The sequence below is a fragment of the Mytilus californianus genome, unplaced genomic scaffold (genome assembly GCF_021869535.1).
Source record: "Mytilus californianus isolate M0D057914Y unplaced genomic scaffold, xbMytCali1.0.p SCAF_11, whole genome shotgun sequence".
NCBI classification, from domain to species: Eukaryota; Metazoa; Mollusca; class Bivalvia; order Mytilida; family Mytilidae; genus Mytilus; species Mytilus californianus.
The window spans coordinates 32,668,315-32,683,501 of record NW_026262593.1 but is presented as its reverse complement, the minus strand read 5'-3'; the positions used below and the strand labels follow the sequence as shown (position 1 = coordinate 32,683,501).

The following is a 15,187-nucleotide window of genomic DNA, read 5'->3' as shown; positions in this document are numbered from 1 at the left end:
TTTGATGGACGGTGTTATCATCATTCCCGCGTTATACTTGTCCTACCATACAGATGATGTCCCTTAACTGAATCAATTAATTTTGATGGACGGTGTTATCATCATTCCCGCGTTATACTTGTCCTACCATACAGATGATGTCACTTTACTGAATCAATTAATGTTGATGGACGGTGATATCATCATTCCCGCGTTATACTTGTCCTACCATACAGATGATGTCCCTTTACTGAATCAATCAATGCTGATGGACGGTGATATCATCATTCCCGCGCTATACTTGTCCTACCATACAGATGATGTCCCTTTACTGAATCAATTAAGTTTGATGGACGGTGATATCAACATTCCCGCGTTATACTTGTCCTACCATACAGATGATGTCCCTTTACTGAATCAATCAATTTTGATGGACGGTGATATCATCATTCCCGCGTTATACTTGTCCTACCATACAGATGATGTCCCTTTACTGAATCAATCAATGTTGATGGACGGTGATATCATCATTCCCGCGTTATACTTGTCCTACCATACAGATGATGTCCCTTTACTTAATCAATCAATTTTGATGGACGGTGATATCATCATTCCCGCGTTATACTTGTCCTACCATACAGATGATGTCCCTTTACTGAATCAATCAATGTTGATGGACGGTGATATCATCATTCCCGCGTTATACTTGTCCTACCATACAGATGATGTCCCTTTACTGAACCAATCAATGTTGATGGACGGTGATATCATCATTCCCGCGTTATACTTGTCCTACAATACAGATGATGTCCCTTAATTGAATCAATTAATTTTGATGGACGGTGTTATCATCATTCCCGCGTTATACTTGTCCTACCATACAGATGATGTCCCTTTACTGAATCAATTAATTTTGATGGACGGTGATATCATCATTCCCGCGTTATACTTGTCCTACCATACAGATGATGTCCCTTTACTGAATCAATTAATTTTGATGGACGGTGTTATCATTATTCGCGCGTTATACTTGTCCTACCATACAGATGATGTCCCTTTACTGAATCAATTAATTTTGATGAACGGTGTTATCATCATTCGCGCGTTATACTTGTCCTACCATACAGATGATGTCCCTTTACTGAATCAATTAATTTTGATGGACGGTGATATCATCATTCCCGCGTTATACTTGTCCTACCATACAGATGATGTCCCTTTACTGAATCAATTAATTTTGATGGACGGTGATATCATAATTCCCGCGTTATACTTGTCCTACCATACAGATGATGTCCCTTAACTGAATCAATTAATTTTGATGGACGGTGTTATCATCATTCCCGCGTTATACTTGTCCTACCATACAGATGATGTCCCTTAACTGAATCAATTAATTTTGATAGACGGTGTTATCATCATTCCCGCGTTATACTTGTCCTACCATACAGATGATGTCCCTTAACTGAATCAATTAATTTTGATGGACGGTGTTATCATCATTCCCGCGTTATACTTGTCCTACCATACAGATGATGTCCCTTTACTGAATCAATCAATTTTGATGGACGGTGATATCATCATTCCCGCGTTATACTTGTCCTACCATACAGATGATGTCCCTTTACTGAATCAATCAATGTTGATGGACGGTGATATCATCATTCCCGCGTTATACTTGTCCTACCATACAGATGATGTCCCTTTACTTAATCAATCAATTTTGATGGACGGTGATATCATCATTCCCGCGTTATACTTGTCCTACCATACAGATGATGTCCCTTTACTGAATCAATCAATGTTGATGGACGGTGATATCATCATTCCCGCGTTATACTTGTCCTACCATACAGATGATGTCCCTTTACTGAACCAATCAATGTTGATGGACGGTGATATCATCATTCCCGCGTTATACTTGTCCTACAATACAGATGATGTCCCTTAATTGAATCAATTAATTTTGATGGACGGTGATATCATCATTCGCGCGTTATACTTGTCCTACCATACAGATGATGTCCCTTTACTGAATCAATTAATTTTGATGGACGGTGATATCATCATTCCCGCGTTATACTTGTCCTACCATACAGGTGATGTCCCTTTACTGAATCAATTAATTTTGATGGACGGTGATATCATAATTCCCGCGTTATACTTGTCCTACCATACAGATGATGTCCCTTAACTGAATCAATTAATTTTGATGGACGGTGTTATCATCATTCCCGCGTTATACTTGTCCTACCATACAGATGATGTCCCTTAACTGAATCAATTAATTTTGATAGACGGTGTTATCATCATTCCCGCGTTATACTTGTCCTACCATACAGATGATGTCCCTTAACTGAATCAATTAATTTTGATGGACGGTGTTATCATCATTCCCGCGTTATACTTGTCCTACCATACAGATGATGTCCCTTTACTGAATCAATTAATTTTGATGGACGGTGATATCATCATTCCCGCGTTATACTTGTCCTACCATACAGATGATGTCCCTTAACTGAATCAATTAATATTGATGGACGGTGTTATCATCATTCGCGCGTTATACTTGAAAAAGAGGATATCAGATATAAAACTGTATTAATATACGTTATAAAAAAAGAAATCTTCAATTTTCTTATTGTGAACATTTTCAAATTTATGCCGCAAAATTTTAGCAGCACCTGGTAATGAAATATGCTCTAGTATATCTGTAAGTCGGTTAGAAATTTAAGCTCTTGTATTCCCCATTCAAATTTGTTCATATGCATAGCCAGAAATTAGTAGTACTTTTGCTAATTAATATTCATAATATGTAAATGAGAATTGTACCACGTGATAATAGTTTGAACTGGACTGGCTTGATATCATTAAAATCTTTAAAACACGGATATTATAAGTTGCCCGTCACAGAGTCCTTGTTTATAATCACTCTGATATTTCCGTAAAATTGTCAGGCGGTCAAAATCAAAACAATGAACGCGAATTTAGTGAATTTTTCGTGTTTTCGTGAGTTTATTCTTCTTGAAATAGATGCATTTTAACTTTACGTGGGAACCTAGAGTTCAACGACTACACATACAAGGTTTGGACTTGCTTATTCTTTGGACATTCAAGTTTCAAGTTTCACCCCGGCAACCTGTATTTCTAATGACCTTGTTAGCCAATTTTCAACACGAAGTTTGCAAATTTGACGTTTCAGCCATTTTAGCCTGTATTTTATACTGCAATGTTAAAAGCCTCTCGCTTTGATTTTTAAAATAGCTCAGGAACCTTGATTTTTGCAACGCCAGTCATTATATTTCGTTTAAATGGTGTATATATTGTTGTGTATATTTATTTTCTGCCCCGGCAACCTGTCTATCACTTAAATCAAAGTTAAAACAGACATTTTTTCTTAATTCCCTATCATTTCAATATAATTTCCGTGACCCGTATCCGATTTCTTTAGTATAATATTAAAATAAGCAAATTAAAGTGGCATTGATTTCTGGATATGGAAGACTCTGGATCACTAAAAGTTTTGTTGTCAATACAGTCTAAAATATGTTACTACTTCAATACAGTTAACCCAGACCAGTGACACCAGTGAACACCAGTGACAACCACCATTGTTACGCGAATTGTTTAGCTTAGATGCTATCATTAAGAGCTTCAGTTTTTGTAATATATTCTGCTATTATAGAATTATAGAATGGAGGACTTTACATGAACCTTAATAATGGTCGTTATTCTCCCCTTGGGCTTTGATTGTACACTATACGATGTTTGTTTAGTATAGAATACAAACAATCTGATTAGAATTCAGACCGATTACAACTCGCGTTCTCGTACATATAAGGATAACGAAATCAGAGATCTATATTTTAATTAGATTAGAAAACAAAGGGTTTGGTTGGTATACATGTATGGGGTTTGCTCACTGTTGAAGACCGAACGGTATATAATGCCTTTAATTTCACAGCGCAATTATGGAGGGATTGAAACTTTCTCAGGCTTGGGACATGACATATTTGACATGTTTGTAAAATGTGTTGTTTAAACGTAAAAATACCCAGAAAATTTTCAAAACCATTTCATCCACAGCTTTGTATGAATGACAGTCCTCTAAAATATGAATGAACAAATGTTTATTGGAGTAATACTGTGAAACGATGCCAATTGGCATAAACATTCCATATCGATAAGATAGTAAAGAAAGCTTATACCCGATTAAATACACTTATACAAGTTAAGTTAACTTTTAACCGAAAAACTTTTAAGAGTAACTCTATGTAAGGGAAATGAATGGATATGCTGATGTAGTCTGTGGTATACGTTAATGTTAATTCATAAAATGAAAAAAATGTCAATAAAGAGGTAGGAAGGATTGACAGTTAACATCAAGTAATTTACTATATGATATATAAGGAACTTCCATGATGGGAAAAGCTACAGGCTAGACGAGAGACCAAAACTTACATATTTGTAGAAGATGACTAACAATATTACTCCAAATTATCTAAATGATATGTTACCTTAACGGTTCCGTAATATACACGAATATAGTACACACAATACCAGTGTTTTTCAACATATTGATATAAGAACAACATAATACTCCAACTATTTTCTCAGTTAAATCCATGAACACACAGAATGCTGCATTATACAGTCCAGTCAATCCCTTATCACTTTGAAAAAATAATTTCAAAGGTAAACGGACAACTAAGCCTGTATTTCATTGTTGTGGTGCTCCCCGATTTGGTCAACTTGATATTTTATGTAAGATTCAGAATAAACTGCAGTGGTCTTCAGTAACAAACATCTCTAGGACAGAAACTTGATACAATCCCAAAACTGTTATGGGGTGACCATTATTTTATAAAGTGCCAAAGATTGAATGTAATAGTATCTATAAAAAAAACATTTTGTAATGTCGGGGCCTGTTCTCGGTTTTGACGATGATCTGTAGTTGTCTAAATCCTCTTCATTTGGACTATGTTGGATAGTTGTCTTATTGGCAATCGTACAACATCTCCTTACTTTATATTTATTTAGTTTATTGTTTAATTGTTTAACATTTTCCCGTACATATAAGTCTGCCTATTAGAATGAAAATATAGTTTGTAAACTTATTTTAGGACTTATGGAAATGGATTTCAATAAGAGCATTGCTCTTGTTTCCTTATTCCAATTTGGTTTTAATTACTTTTAAATAAGAATATGTGGTCTGTTTGTTAATGTATTTGGCATGTATATTCTATAGGAATTATACTTATGAATTCTTTAATAAAATATGTTTACATCTATATACACTTTAATTTAATATCCTTATATCAATAACTTTTAATAACTGACTAAATGGTATGGGGTTTGCTCATTGTTGAAGGTCGTACACTGACCTATAGTTGTTTACATCCTCGTACTTTGGTCTCCGTTGAATAGTTGTCTCACTGTTGAAGGTCGTACACTGACCTATAGTTGTTTACATCCTCGTACTTTGGTCTCCGTTGAATAGTTGTCTCCCTTGCAATCACACTACATCTCCTAATCTTTATATTAAAATATCTTTGCCGGGGAGAACATAATGTATCCTAGATTGTAAATGCAACATTTGGATTGATACCACTAGTGTTAGTGCTAAAATGTGGTACTATAGCCAAGGTTTTCTGTCAACTATGTTAGTTTCGATTTCTTATTTTTCTGACCATATACGAGGGTGTGGATGGGATTGAAAGAATAGAGAATAATGAGCAAAACATTCAGAATAATTGTGGGGGGAGGGGGGGGGGGGTGTAAAGAATGAGAAAATTATATAACATAAAGAATGATGAGGTGCTAAAATATAAAAAATAAGGTCTAACAATAAATAATAGAGAATATAGAAATAAACATTCCTCCATCTTGACCTTTATATATTACCTAATATGACCTGATTTTTTTCGGGATGAAATATCTGCAACTCTTTGTATTCATGTCAAGGTTTGTTTAAAGCAGAATTGAATTATTGGAAAGAACTGTTTAAGATTTTGATGTATGGAGACTATATCTTGAGTATAGTGAATATAAACAAACGTTTCAGCTTAGCTTGCAATTCCTTCTGATTCGTAAATAATAAGGCGAAATTGTTGGACTATAGAGAGCGAGCGAGTATCGATAATAAAAAACGGGGGTCCTTTTTCTCTTACTTTCCCGTCTTTAACTGTCAGTTAAAAATGTCATCGTATAAAAAATATTCTTACAAGAAACAGAAGCTGATATGTTGAACTCTCTTAGAGTGGAGTCAAAAAGTTTAACAGTACATCTATTAACTGAAGGAACTCAACGTATGCCTAGTAATTCATCAGATTAACAAAAAGTGCAAGTCTTTTGTGTTTTTATTGGTTGTGTTTGTGCTTTGTATCGATCTGATGAGTTATGCACCTTTCAACTGATATTTACAGTTTGTTCTTATGCTGTGATATTACACCACTGTCCCGGGTTAGGGGAGGGTTGGCGCGCCCGCAAACATGTGTAATTTCCGCAACATTTAATTCTTTATGTGTATGTCCCAAGACAGAAGCCTGTAATTCAGTGGTTGTCGTTTGTTGCTGTATATCATATGTGTTTTTCGTTGATGTTTTGTACATAAATCAGCCGTTAGTTTTCTCGTTTGAATTGTTTTACTTTTGTCATTTTGGGCCGTTTATAGCTTACTGTGCGGTATGAGTTTTGCTCCTTGTTTAATGGCGTACAGTGACCTTTAGTTGTTTATTTCTGCGTCATTTGGTCTCTTGTGGAGAGTTGTCTCATTGGCAATCATACCATATCTTCTTATTTTCATATATAGTTGCTTTAACTTCTACGTCATTTTTGATCTCCGATGGAAAGTTGACTCATTGGCAATCATACCATATCTCCTTATTTTTATATGATATAATTTAATCGTATTCCAATACAATTTTCTGAGCGAATCCAATAGTAGAACAGTGCAGTCGCTGGAGAGGGCATATATATTTCTTTCAATACAAAAATAAAAGTTTCATTAATTTGCTTACGCCTTTTATACCTATAGTTAGTGAATGATTTATGGTCGAAAGTATGTGCCCATATTCCTGTGAAGATCCAGAATAACATATATATGATTATCATTTGTGTTTTACAGTTGATAAGATATTTGGAGCAAATTAATTTTCTCGTAATCAGCCCCAATTTAATTCGAAAAAAAGTATCTTATCTTAAAAAATCTTATTTTATCTGTCCAAGGATTTATATAATGGAATACTATAAAAATCCTTGATCTATAGGCGTTTTCTTGTATTCTTAATCTAGATGTACCCAAACAGAAATTCGTTATTGGGAATTAAAGGCGTGAGAGATCATACTTGCGATGTGTTTCATGTGTTTGTTATGTCTCAAAATGATTGTTATTTTAAAAGTTACTATGATGTGTATTTCAGTGTTAATCCTTTAGTACTGGATTATATCCCGAAAAAGATAGTTAGTTAGCCAGGTAGATAGTTTGTATCAAAAATTTGTATAGTAAGATCTTACTGTAAAAATATTTGACGGTTTGTATGTATCTAGAAAAGAGAAGCGAAAGATACCGAAGGGACATTCAAACTCATAAGTCGAAAACAAACCGACAACGCCATGGCCAAAAAGAAAAGAGACAAACAGACAAACAACAGCACACAAAACACAACGCAGAAAACTAAAGACTGAGCAACACGAACCCCACCAAAAACTCGGGGTGATCTCAGGAGCTCCGGAAGGGTAAGCAGATCCTGCTCCACATGTGGCACCCGTCGTGTTGCTCATGTTAGTACAAACCCGGTTTATCTATTTGTATTATTTCATTATCTGCTGTCCTTTTTCTCCGTTTTGCATTTGTCCTGTTGACTGTGTTTCAGTCTTTTGAAAATAAAGAATTATTAAACGAGGGTCTGGAGGGGGTGTACCGAGAATAGATAATGATGGTCAAAAAGTGCTGAATAAATACAGGGCTGTTAATTAGACTTGTATAATAGGAGGCATTAGAATATGCAGGGGTCTTGGGAACTTACAGACCCCCAGATGATGAGAAATGTTTATGTTTTATCTTGCTTGCCTTGGAGATATTTTGACTTGGTTTAAAAAAAAAAAAAAAAATGTTAAACGTCATGATTGAAACTGCATTCTACATCACTGATAATTTCATTTACTATACCAAATTCACATTCTAATATTTAGCTTTTAAAGTTTAGTGAAGATATTTGAACATTGTTAGTTTATTACCATCATGTGTCAACGTCATAATTTAGTTCTTATTAACTTGCTCTAATTTCACTTTTCTGGAGAAATAATTTACCTAGTGTTCGAACATGGATATAAATCTTCACAAGGTCACAGTTTTCAGATTCAAGTTCTATAGACAGCGGTCTTACCCAAGTAAGAACTTTTTTATATTAAATTTTGAATGTATTTGGAACTCATTGAACTGCGTCTGAATATCTAAAAAGTGAAATGTGTATATTTTTTAGAGATAATATCAAATAAAACAATCTGGAAAGGATCTATAAATGTATAGAATGAATGTAAAAAAGCACTGATAAAATACGTTGTATGCACCTTGAATTTCTCGAAATTCCAGCCACTGATTACACGGATTCGTTTTCAAGTTCAGTCAAAAATCAATTAAGTCTCGGTAAAAAAATTAACAAAAGCGTCGAAAAATAAAATAAGCTTAACGCCATGCTGCAATATCGTAATCTATCATATTTTTTCATACATCTCTCAAACTTTAAAATGATTTTAAAAGATTGCAAAAACGATCTGGTGACCCCTGATATTTTCATATCATTAAACCGAATATGTTCACAGGGATAACATATAGTTTAAAACAAATTATGTTGACGGAATTGATTCACCAAAAACTATGGTAAAATTTACGAAACACCGCAAAATTGGCCAAAAGATATGAAATATCTATAACATGTACCATTTGTTCAATATTCAAATGCAGTTCAACAGGTTTTAATTACATACCACATTTCGTCAAAATCCGAAATATCATCCAATGATGTGTACTTCGCCTTAATAAGTATCTGACTTGTCGATAGTGGTTTGGTTTTGAACTTCATAACATTGCAATCATACCACATCTTCTTATTTTTGTATCAACTTAAATTCAACGGCAACTTGGCATTTATCTTTCATAACAGGTTCCCTAATATTTCTACGCTTACTTGACGCATTGATGACCTGGTAATCGTGATTGTACCTAGAATTGCCACCCGAATTATGCTGACAGTTAAGGGCAAGATTTAGGCAGTACAACCGACAGGGTACAAAAAATGTTTTACTTCGCAATGCCAAACAAAAGTATTGAAAAATTCTCATCTTGACAAGTCCAAGCCAGACGGACATATATGTGTATGTGTGTCCCTGGTCCAGCTTTCCAGTGGCGGATCCAGAAATTTTCATAAGGGGGAGGGGGGCACTGACTGCCTAAGAGGGACCCCGCTCCAGTCATGCTCCAGTAATTCCCTAAATAATCAACCAAATTTTTCCAACAAAAGGGAGGGGACGGCCCCCTGGAAAACCCTTTTAATCCGCCTCTGCTTTCAATCTGTATTAAGTTTTGTTATACTGAAATCGAAATGCCAAGTGATAAGTTTTTTTTTTGTGGATTGTAAAGACGAATGCAAAGACAATTTTTTGGAAGCATGATGAATAAAATGTGTTCCATAGTTTTCATAGTTTATTAAAGAAAACTCAGCCGCAGAAGACTGCGTAACAGGAGCATATTATACACAATATTAATTACAACATAGTTCATAATACAAAAAGTATACATTGTTGAATTATACATCTTCAGAATTAAGTCTTTGTTTATTACAGTATTAAATTAGACAAGCATCTTTTCTATATATCTTTTGATTAAGAATTGACAGCTTAGACAGCACATTACTATTACAATATTTAAGCATGCCTAGCACTTTTTTTACATTTAGATATTTTAAATAATATGGAGGTATGAACTTCCCCCTTAAATCCTTAACTTGACAATTGGTACATTTACATATATAGTGGTATACATCCCCAAAATTCTCTCATTTCGCGGTACATTTCTCCATCTTCCTGTTTCGATGGGAAGCTTTGTATCACATACACTTAATTTACATGTATTTACTCTATGACCCCGTCTTAATTTTAACAGATATGGTTCTAAGCAAAACTCTTCTTTAAAGTGTAAATAACACCCCCCCCCCCCCCCCCCCCCCCTTGATGAGTTGTTTATATCAGAGAACCATTTTTGAATAAACTCGTCTTGGAGACGCTGCCTTACATTACTTTTAATATTATAATTATAATCAACTTGCCCCGGAATATTATTTAGTTCACAAAAGCCACAATCATTAAACACAGATTTTACATAATTAAACCACTTGAAATTATAATCTTCATGCTCATGCATGTACCAAAGTAACTTATACAGTTTACCCGATAGTTTTTTATCATTTGTTGCTAGCTTGTGCCAAAAACATACCATTTTTAACTTGATATGCAGTTCAAGTGGAAATCTTCCAAGTTCCCCATACACCATATTTCCGAGGAATAGGTCAAAATAGGAACCACCAATGCATCAAATAATTTCAACTGTAAATCAATCGGAAGTGAGATATTTTGTATCTTCTTGTAAACTGGAGCATTAAGTGCTTTTTGAGATTGGTCTACCAATTTTTTCCGAGCTTGAAAGAAATTTCCATTGTAATTAAACAGCAGACCAAGATAAACATATGAATCTTTAATTTCAATAATTTCATTACATAGTTTAAAAGTAACATTCTTATTAAACTTTCTCTTTGAAAAAATCACTATCTTTGTTTTTGATACATTAACAGTGAGTTTCCACTCAAAACAATATTGCTCAAACACATCAACAGCCTTTTGTAACCCTTCTGTCGACTCCGCAAAAATAATTGTGTCTTCGGCGTACAGAAGATTAAATAACTTGATATACAAATCAGGATTCTCTGTAAATGTGTGAATGGGGTTTGACGTGCACGCCGTGGCATGTTTAAGAGGTCACGGAGCACGATAGATGTTAAAACGGTGTCATGACAGGCATACAGTGTCAAGATAAGAACTCTCAAATAATATCATTTTTTTTACTATTATTTTTTTGGTCGGCTAGCAATAGGAGGCAATTACCTACATGCCTTCACACAACCGGGCCCTGAATGTAGTACAAAAAGAACAGAGAATAATAGGGTGCTAAAATATAAAGAAAAGAGAATATTGGGCAAAAATATAAAGATAGAGAAAATGATCTAAACATTAAACAATAAAGCAATGAAGACCCTCTTGTATGGCTCATCTGGGACATATTAAAATATAGTTTATAGTATAATAGTTTCAGGGCTCATACATTATTACATCGAAACTCCCGCGTTTTTAGCTATTGTTTTTCTACTTACCTCCCTTAGATGCTTTGTAAAAAAAAAAAATTTCATTTTACGTTTTGTGAAAAGTCATTAGAAATTATGAAAGAAATAATCTTCATGTTCACGATTCATATATGCATTGTCGTACTTCTTTTAATATATATTTGCTTTTATAAAATTACAAATAATAAAAAGTGACCTATTTTTCGTGACAATTTGTGTAATTCGGTCTTACTTCCTCATCCGAAATATAGCATCCTTGTTGACAAATATGTACAGTTAAATGTATTGTCTGGTTGGTTAAATGTAGATGACAGCCTTCATGAATTTCAGGTTTACTTCTTATGAATAAGAACTTTCAGTTTAAAGTATTCAACACATTATAATTCTTTTGTAAATAACTTCAGAAAACGGTTAAAAAGTTAGTAAACTTTATACAGTCTGTTTCTCTGTAGACTACATACATGACATACCATCACGGAAACAAAAGTCAAGCTTCATTGTGTTAATTGTGGTACGTTAGTAGACTTCTTTACTTTCCTTATTAAAACAAACCAAGCAAGAAATTCTGAGGTAATATATGCTTTATGACATGATCTGTTGAAAAATACAGCATCACAGTATATCCATGAATCCTAAAATTCACAAAAGGAGAACACATACTGTCTATCAGAACATTCAAAATATATTTTTGTTTAAACATAGAATTTCAAAAGTGATACATCACTGGAGTCATATATCTCATTGAAGGGATATGTATACTTATTTAGGGCCCCGTGACTTTACATGCATGTGTTGACTAGCCTATGCAATAATTGGGGAAACCTGAGTATAAATTACACAACGAATGTATTCCCAATACTGCAAAAGCAGGTATATATGTCCCACATCATCATTATCACAGTGGAACATATAATGTAGTTTTTTAAATTGATAATGAACTTAAAAGGCATTACAAAATAATATAGAAATTACTACTATAAATTTTATTCTATTGGGAATACACTGTGTAATTTTAACTCTGCATATTAAACGATGCATATTCAGGACAAGAACATAATAATTGTGATTAATATGAACCCTGTTTTGTATAAGGCCAATACGCTGATTAGGATTTTTAACAAGCAGCTATTTGGCTAGGTAACATCCGAAAAGGAAGACATGTTCACCGCCCTCACTGAGGCTACCAGGACACATTATTCTGACTCCTAGCCAACCAGTCTTTGCTCATTCCTAAAAGCAGCAAATACCAATTTTCAAATCTTTGTTTGACTTATCTGGGTCAAACCAACGACCTCCCACATTCCAGGAGGGCATGCTTAACTACAAGACCACTGAGGTGGTATATATGTCCCACTGGGTATGAGTCTATGTAACATGTGTACTGTAACTCTTTTGCTGTATATATATATATATATATAAACATAGAATGATCGATATATTATTGTCTTCATTTGTCACTTAACCAAAGTTTATAATATAAGCTTTAAGATATGAAATACTAAAGCAAGACATAGGCTAAACCAGATTTACAAATAAGTTGGTAGCTAGTTCATCTTGTGTCCTCAGTTCTATGTTTATAAAAATAAAGAAATGTGGTATCATATTACCAATGGGATAACTATCCACCAGAGTTCTACTGATGAAGATACAATCAATTATAGGTCACTGTACAGTCAATTGGATTAAATTGCAACCTTTACAGAATTTTTCTTACAAATAAATTGCCATCATGCACATCTTTTTTGAATTTTTGGGATTTTCCATATTAAATTATTATATACTATAACATACTGTGTCTTACAAAATACCATTGTGCATCTACATTTTTATGCCTTCTGCATGAAATGTCAGGGCAACATCGGGTACATGGTTTTTCCAGCTAACTCCTCCTACAAATTTTAAGCTTAAACCTAAATTGCAGGGTGTTTGTACATATACTAAGCATGCTATTTTTGGGTGTGTTATTATCAGGATATTGTTTTTTTTTTTTTAATTTCCACAAATAACAGGATGTTGACCTTAATAGAATAGAAAAAGAATAGAATTTTATTTTAAGTCGGGTTTACATGAACATTTACAAACATAAACTCTGTATAGCTTTTTGCTGAGCTTTTGACCTTTGTTATTTAGCCTAAGGGGAAATTATGCATGAAGGGAACATGGTTTGTCTTAGGCTCATTCCACATACAGTTTTCAAGCCAGAACTTTTATATTTATAAAAGTGTGAATATTGTCAGGGTTTAGATTTTATTTGAATTTTTCACAAATGGCAAGCAGTTGAACTTAAAGTCATTTTTATGACCACCCCCTTAAATTTGTCAAAACTTGGAGAGTTATGAACAGAGGTTTGAAAAGTGAAACAAACGTGTCTTGCTGTATAATACAGATACAGCAACTTTATTATAAGCGATGCTTTTTATTGTTTTTGCATCCTCTATGCTATTCAACTTCATACACTTTTTCATGTTGGGGTGTGCCTGTGAGAAGGAGGCTTTTTTTACATTTGCAAACTTTTTATAAATTTTGCGGACCTATATTGGTATGACGTTGTCGTCGTTGTCGTTGTCATCAGAAGGCACATTGGTTTTCGCACTCTAACTTTAGTTTAAGTGAATGGATCTCTATGAAATTTTACCATAAGGTTCAATACCACAAAAGGAAGGTTGGGATTGATTTTGGGGGTTATGGTACCAACACTTAAGGAATTAGGGGCCAAAAATAAGCATTTTTGTAACTTCCAGACATAACTTGTGTGATTGTGTATGGATCTCTCTGACATATCACAAGGGGAATGTTGGGATTGATTTTGGGGGTAATTGCCTCAAAATTTTAGCAATAAGGGGCCAAAAAAGGGGCAAAAAACAAGCATTTTTCTAGTTTCATGACAATAACTTGTGTGTAAGTGTATGGATCTTTCTGAAATTGTACTACAACGTTCCATATCACAAAGGGAAAGCTGGAATGAGTTTGAGGGTATTATTGCCCATAACGTTTAGGAATAAGGGGCCAAAAATAAGCATTTTATTAGTTTCCAGACAATAACTTGTGTTCAAGTATATGGATCTCTCTGAAATTGTACTGCAAGGTACCATACCACAAAGGAAAGGCTGGGATTGATTTTGGGGGTAATTGCCATAAAATTTTAGGAATTAGGGGACAAAAAGGGGCAAAAAACAAGCATTTTTCAAGTTACAGGACAATAACTTGTGTGTAAGTGTATGGATCTTTATGAAATTGTACTACAAGGTTCCATATCACAAAGGGAAAGCTTGGTTTGAGTTTTGGGGTAATTGCCCTAAAGGTTGAGGAATTTGGGGCCAAAAAGGGGTCTAAAAACAAGCATTTTTCTAGTTTCCAGACAATAACTTGTGTTCAAGTGTATGGATCTCTCTGAAATTGTACTGCAAGGTACCATACCACAAAGTAAAGGCTGGGATTGAGTTTGGGGGTAATGAATCATAAGGGGGTTCAAAAAATTTGGGGGAGGGATTTTTTTTCTCCTTTTTTTCCTTTTTTTTTTCTTTAAAATTTTCCATTTTAAATTGGTTATTTCTGATTTATATATAAAAGCAAATAATAATGATATGGTTTGAAAAGGGAAAATTAAAAAATTTTAAATTCTTAGACCACATTCATTCTGTGTCAGAAACCTATGCTGTGTCAAATATTTAATCACAATCCAAATTCAGTGCTGTATCAAGCTTGAATGTTGTGTCCATACTTGCCCCAACTGTTCAGGCTTCGACCTCTGCGGTCGTATCAAGCTGCGCCCAGCGAAGCATTTTATTAATTCTGGTATCTATGATGAGTATATT

At 34.2% G+C, this 15,187-nt stretch overlaps 1 protein-coding gene across 4 annotated transcripts in view; it reads left to right on the top strand.

Annotated features, from left to right (window-relative positions):
• Positions 1-11,612: 11,612 nt before the first annotated feature.
• Positions 11,613-15,187, top strand: part of LOC127719908 (phosphatidylinositol 4,5-bisphosphate 3-kinase catalytic subunit beta isoform-like) — a 77,656-nt gene continuing 74,081 nt past the window's right edge. For all 4 annotated transcript variants that reach the window (XM_052226272.1, XM_052226273.1, XM_052226271.1 and 1 more), the window contains exon 1: positions 11,613-11,702. The gene's annotated coding sequence lies outside the window, so the exon portion shown is untranslated. The remainder of the gene's footprint in view (positions 11,703-15,187) is intronic.